A 7232-nucleotide genomic window follows, 5' to 3' on the forward strand; every position below is an offset into this window, starting at 1 on the left:
CCTTTCAGAGCTTTCCTGGGCCCTAGGGATCCACCTCCTTCCTTCTTCTCCAGGTTGTCAGAATCCATGTCTGGACTCCCAATCTCGGAGAAGTTGACTTGCCACTGCTCACCACTCTACCACCTTCCCAGGGATAAATATGCTAATATTAAAACATGAATCTTAATATATATCTGTGCACCTACTAAAAAGTTTTCATGTAGAGTCCATTTTTTTCCCCAAATACAATTGTTCAGACCCAATAAATAATTATGATGAAGGTTTTCTTTGGCATCTAGGCCAAATTCACCAGGACTCTACTCAATTGTCTTACACTAGTATTTCCCTTTTACTCTATCCATGGAATAATTGCAGCACCAAATCATTTTATTGGTGTCAGCCCATTTAAGTTTGTTTCTATGACTTCCCACATTTTTGATACACTTGATTCTTCAATGAATCACTTGCAAAATACTGTTTCTTATTCTCACTGAACTCAAATTTAATAACATGTTATTTTCCACACTAATCAGTTTTTTTCTAATTAAGAAAGAAAAGACACTGAGTGAACCAATATCATATCATGACTTTTTTTTACATTAAAAGGTAGACAAAAATTTTCTATTTCAGGCTGCAGATATAGCTTAGTGGCACAAGAACCTACCTGGCAAGCACAAAGCCCTAAGTTTGATTCCCAGTTGTTATATTTTTTTTAATTCTCTTTCTTAGGATGAAAGAATTCATATATTTACTGCTTAGAAATATGTTTGTCAGGCAGATAACTATGAGTCCAATCTAGTAGTGAGACCCTGAACACCCTTTAAACCTTTCCTTAAAAAAATGCATTTATATATAGATTTTTTTCCCCTTTTTTCTCTATTTAATACAGGGTCTACACGGTCTCACTATGTAGATCGAACTCAGTAATTCTCCTGTTTTCAGCCTCCCACGCGCTGGGATTGCAGGTGTGTGCAGCCACGTCCAGTCTCAATCTCTATCTCCGTGCAAGTTAGGGGTGGGACTGGCACACTGGGGATTGAACCCCAGCTGCTGAGCTCTGCCTAAGCAGGCACTTCAGTCTGCTGAACTATCTGGCTGACCCCGTAAATGCTTTTAAATGGTATTGAAAATGTATGTGCGTTGGCACATATAAATATACTTATTTTTGCCTCCACAAAATTGTTAAAATAAATCTAAAAAGTCATGGAAAGCGACAACATAATTCTAGATTATTCATAATACACTGGTTTACCTTGGTCATGGATGACAATTCTGATACATTGTTAATTATTGTAGGTATAAAATTATAGAAAAAGTAAACATTTATGCAAAATTATAAATATGTTTCTGTTCTTTAATAAATATTATGATATTTTCAAGAAAAAAATGTTTGTTACTTATCATCAAATACTTTGTTATACAGCAAAAAATGCACCTAATTCTCTGAGAGTATTTGTGTTTTCATTGACTGCTTCAATGTTTTGATTTATTTTTAGCCTCCCATTTGGTTCCTAACTCAGTCTCTGCTAATATGTTCTTTGTTAATGAAGGACATTATTGATACCTAGAAAAGATCTCGTACTCCACCAAGTTTAAAAATTGTTTTTGAATTATTGTATATTACATCAACAAAGTCTTTAAAAGTCTTCATCTCCAAAGATAAAAATCATACTTATAAATAAAAGGGGAAGATGATCGGAATGTCAGGAGAATAATGTACAGACCCAGATTTGATAATGAATTATGCTAGAAATTTAAAAAAGTATATACTAAATACAACTATATGTATAATACCACTAAAACAACTAAAATTTAACCAATATCCACTAGAATTCAGTCTGAAAATCAAAGGAAAGTGTTATATTTATCAAATCTCCAAAAATAAATAAAGGAGAGATATTCTTTCCCACTCTTTGGAACATGATATTCAGTTATAGTTACTCAAACCTGAAACTCAGCAACCTGTGGAAACACTCAATTTATAAGTACCAAGAAATACATTTGCTTTAAATGAACTAGGATTTAATCAGGCTAGTAGTACAAAATAAGTGCAAAATATAATTCATCACTTCTTATAGTGGAGAATTGGTCATTTTATGTGCAAAGTGAATCTGATTTTTGTATAACAAATATTCAAATGTGCACTCTAGGGACGTTAAAAATAGATAAATATAGTAGCAAAATATGCAGAAAAAGCATATAAGAAAATCCAGGCCGGGGCTGGTGAGATGGCTCAGTGGTCTAAAGCACCTACTTAGAAGAAGCTAAGCAAAGCCCAGGGACCGCGGTTCAATCCCCCAGCACCACAAGCCAGCCAGCCCCGCCTCCTGGTGGGCTGAGCTGGCCACACACACAAAATAAATGAAAATAAATAAATAAATAAATAAATAAATAAATAAAATCCAGGTCAGGTATGGTGGTGCACAGCTGTAATTCCAACTCTTGAGAGGCTGAGGCAAAAACGACTGCCATGAGTTTGAGGCAAGCTTGAAAAATATAGTGAGACCATGTTTCAAAAAACTGAAATAAAACAAAATCTAGAACTAAGTAAATCTTCGGAAATAAAATTTAAAGCCATAAATATTTATGTGACTTTGAAGGTACAAAAAATTACTTATAATTTCTGTTTATGGAAGAAAATACATTAGAAAATTAGCATGCAGATGGAAAAATTATGAGAAGTCATGTTGATCTCTACATGTTGCAAAGAAATACCCAAAACAAGATTTTATCATAATCATCACAAGTATGATAATATGATATAAGAAAATTTTTTATAGGAGGACTCACACAGAAAATGAAAAAACACATAAGATGGATGGATGCATACGAGACAGAAAAATGTTAAAAGGCATAAATTTTTCTATAAATCTATGAAACTTAGAAAAACCCTAATGCTGGTTGCCTTCAAGAAATAGGAACTATTGCCCCCTGGTGGTAGTGTACATTAAGATTTGAATACATCCTCTTGATGGGGCTAAAGAGTCCATCTTCTTCAGTAACTCTATTTTAAGTCATTTAATTTCATTTAAACTTTAGATAAACTCACTCCTTCATCCCCTCCCGTGAAGCTAACCATAAACACACTCAGAAAAAAACAAGGTCATACAGATAAAAAACAAACAGTTAAAACAAATTGAGGAGTAGGGAAAATGTTAAACCACAATGTCCCATGAATGGCAGAAGATCAACAGTATCTGGAAAATGTAAATCTCAAATGCTTAATGAAGTATCTCCTGGATTTGTTCTCCATTGATTATACACTGCATACTGTGATTATTTAAAATATTACTAATTTTTATTTTTATGTGTATTTTTTAAATTATTAGACCTGCTGAGCATGGTGGCAAATACCTGTAATCTCACCACTCAGGAGAGAGGCAGGAAGATCATTGTGAATTTGAGACTGACCTGAGTTACATAGTAAGATCCTGTCTCAGAAAAAAAGAAGAGGAGGAGAAGGAGAAAGAGAAGAAGGAAGAAGAAGGAAAGGGAGATGGAGAAGAAAGAGGAGACGGCTTTCGAGAAGAAGGAGGAGGAGGAGGAGGAAGAGGAGGAAAAAAAGCAAATATATAAAAGCAGGAATTTTTCATCAATGGGTCAGGCCATTGTAGTGCAGTTAGAAATGGAGCTGAATGAGCCACTTACTCCTCACCATTTAATTGAATACTCTCCCCTATGGTTATTCCTGCCTCCACTGCCCTAAGAGAGATAAATAAATAAATAAACAAACAAACAAACAGAGTCTTAGGAAATGGACGATCTTGTAGATGAGAGCACATTTGGTGTTAGATCTGCTAGACTGACCTTCTGCTCAACATTACCTTATTCCCACCTCATTATAGGCTCATAAATATGCACTGCTAATTACATCTCAAGATTCAGTTGAAGGTACATAAAGCAGAGGTGTCTGGCCTTTAAGTTATAAAATCCTGAGTTATCAGCCAACTCTTTTTATCTGTTGCTGTTGCTTTTCTGTCACCTGGTATATTTTACAAATTTTTTGGCATGGATAAGCCCTGAGCACAACCTCCTATGATCTTAAATAAACATAGCTACTGTACTACTTACTACTGGTTGTACAATTCACAATTCTTTCCTCATCATACACAAGAACCTGAAGTATTATTAGCCCAGTGCCCTGCAACAATTTCTGCCATAGCCAACTGAGAGCCTGAGGCAAAAGGAAATAAGTGTGCTCACTGGTATATACTGGGATGAATTTTATACAGTCCACTTGTCCTACTATATTACAATAATTGAAAAATCTAAAAACAAGTGTATTAAAACTATAAATATTACTTTAAATTTAAGTTTTGTTTATAGCAAAGCAAGGGGCTGGGGAGATGGCTCAGTGGCATAAGTGCTTCCCTGGCAAATGCAAGGGCCTGAGTTCAATCCCTGGTTCCACAAAAAAAAAAAAAAAAAATATATATATATATATATATATATATATATATATGCATACATATGTATATAATGAGATAAACTCTTGGTTCATCTCATTATTCTTTGCTAGAAATTGCCATGAGCTAACCAAGCTAATACTTACTGTCTTGTCAAAGATTTGTTGGTCTTCTGAGCATTGAGTTATGGAAATGTTTCAAGTAGCGAAAAGAAACTCAAAAATAAAGCTGTTTTCCAATTATCCCCAGATTACTCACAACATCAATGTTGCCAACTTTTAATACATTATTCTTTCAGAATCTCCATAAAAACATCTAAACAGAAGGTAGCTTGTTTTGTGAGTGTAAATGAATGAGATTTGGTATAGCTAGTCTCTACAACATTTGCTATTAATCCTGCTTTATGATGTCAATACAGTCTTTTTCATTATTTTGTCCATTTTCATTATTATACTGTATCAAGAAGTGCACAAACTTAATCATTTCACTATTTGCCCATAAAATATTGCCTCTAATAAGTGGTAAGTAGTTTTATTTACAAGAATTAATTAACCAAGAGGAAAGTGATCAATGATGTAGAGGGTGCCTAAGGAGAGTCACATGGAGAGAAAACATTCTCTCAGGCTTTCACAGAGAGCACATTGGTCAAGCAATGGCCGTGACTCATCCACATGGCTGACACTGACAAAGGTTCTACAATCTGAGGTACAGGATCTCAGGATAAATCCTGAGGAGATTTCACTGATCTTATCAGACCCAAAAGCTACAACTCTTGTTGCATAGGTCCTGCTTTACCTTGGTCTTAACCATCCAGCAGAAAAGTATAAAAACGAAATATAAGAAGTAAAGCCATGCTGTTATGTTGAGCTATAGGGGACTCAGGTCAACAATTTCTGACATTGCCAGTGAAGTGGAAAACCCAATACTATTATGGAATACTGGACTCTTCTGGAATATTTTGCTGAGTTAACACACCTATAATATTCAAATAACGGAACTTAACAAAAAAGGGGGAATACAGATGAGTGTCCATTTTGTATCTGTGTATTCAAAGTGGTTAGGATAGATATATAGTTACATTCTCTTAATGAATAGAGGGATTTATTCTAATGGTGTTTGTAAATAGGATATCAAGTCCACATCTTGTACAGCAATTAACCACTAGGAAGAATGTATGCAATGTGTTAATCATTGAAACTGTCCTACCAATTTGGTTTCAAAGTGTCTCAATGCTGTTTCTCATTAAAATTATGGAAAAAAAGAATTAATTAAACACATTTTTGATGACTTTTTAAAAATATCAGTTTTGGGGGCCTGGGACATAGCTCAGTGGTTTAAGCACCTGCCTGGAGAGCACAAGGCGCCAAATTCAATCCCTGAGTTCAATCCCAGGTACCACAAAAAAAGTTGTGACTTTTTATGATGAACAAGGCAAATCTGAAAAATACAATTCCAGATTAAATGAAATGACACTTAGTAACTGAAAGGAAATCTCTGGCTATGCTATAACACCTGAAAAGTAAATGATTTTTTACAATAGATCTGTTAGAATAAATAAAATTCTATCTTACATCCTATAGTTGTGTTTAGACTTCTTATCAAGTAACAGAATTATTTCACTAACTGCAGTAGAATGAACTTCTTAGAAAAAATAGCTAAAACAATGCACAAGAGGGAAAATATCTGTGAAGTCAGCATCTGGAATGCTAAAGTAGGGGGATCCCAAGCGTAAGCCCTGCTTGGACAATTTAGCAAGGTGATTTCTCAAAATTAGAAAAAATATAAATAGAAAGGAAATAAAGATAGATATGGCTTAATGAGCATTCCGAGGGACCAAAGGGGTGGGAGCTAAAGATTTTTATTTTACAATTGTCAATTTTGTGACTATTTAGTACAAACAGGGAAATCTGGTAATTGGGTGCAGGATTCTGGAAAAATACTTTTATTAATACCTTCAAATTTACTTTATATTCCAATTTGCTTTGATATTCTCTCTTTTCCATTAAACACTTTTGGTCAAGATTCTTTCTTCAAGATGCTTGTGAATTTTCAGCCTCCCATTTGATTCTGAAATAGTTGTGATGGACAAATGCTTTGTCATTTTTATACCAAGCTATGTAGTAGATGGCTGGTTGCTGAGTTCTTCATAATCCTCGGTATCTACTGATCCATAGTCTACTTGTTACCAGACATATAGTTCCATATGCTTAGGTTTGCTCAAGGCTGGTCAAATGAAAGGAAGCCATATATAAGGACAAAAAGCAAGAAGGATTTATTCAAAACTTCCTCTGAGATAGAGTGGCTCATTGTCTCAAATTACCATCTCACTGTAGGCAGGGAGGAAAGGGTATTGTATAGTAAGAAATAGAAGTAGAGGCATATAGAGAGATAATTCAAATTAATCACTTTTAGCCATCTTCAGCTCATTGTTCAATTTTTGTAGAAAGGAAACTGAGCTCCAGATTTTTTGAGGTCAGTATCTTCATAGTTTCCTACTCATCTGAGCTAAGGAGATATTGAGGAAGCTGTTTATGCCCTAAGACTAATTAAGCCAGTTTTCTCTAAAGAGAAAGAAATATAGCATTTAAAATTTTAATAATACTGCCACTTATAATTCCCCTCCTTTCCAATTTCAGCCCTCTGTCCTTAAGTCCTTGAAGTGTCACATCATCTAACCTTGTGATTCATGTGACCTTGTGATTTATGTTGGGTGGGTGTGTTGAGTCCATCTAAGGTAGCCAGAGTACAAACAAAAGAAAGTCAGAAAAACTTGTACCATTAATTATAAAAGAAAGCCAAATTCAGAGGATATTTAGCCACACCTTCTAGAAGACCTTTTTGCTTTTA

This window comes from Octodon degus, unplaced genomic scaffold (assembly GCF_000260255.1).
Source record: "Octodon degus isolate 3935 unplaced genomic scaffold, OctDeg1.0 scaffold00245, whole genome shotgun sequence".
NCBI classification, from domain to species: domain Eukaryota; kingdom Metazoa; phylum Chordata; class Mammalia; order Rodentia; family Octodontidae; genus Octodon; species Octodon degus.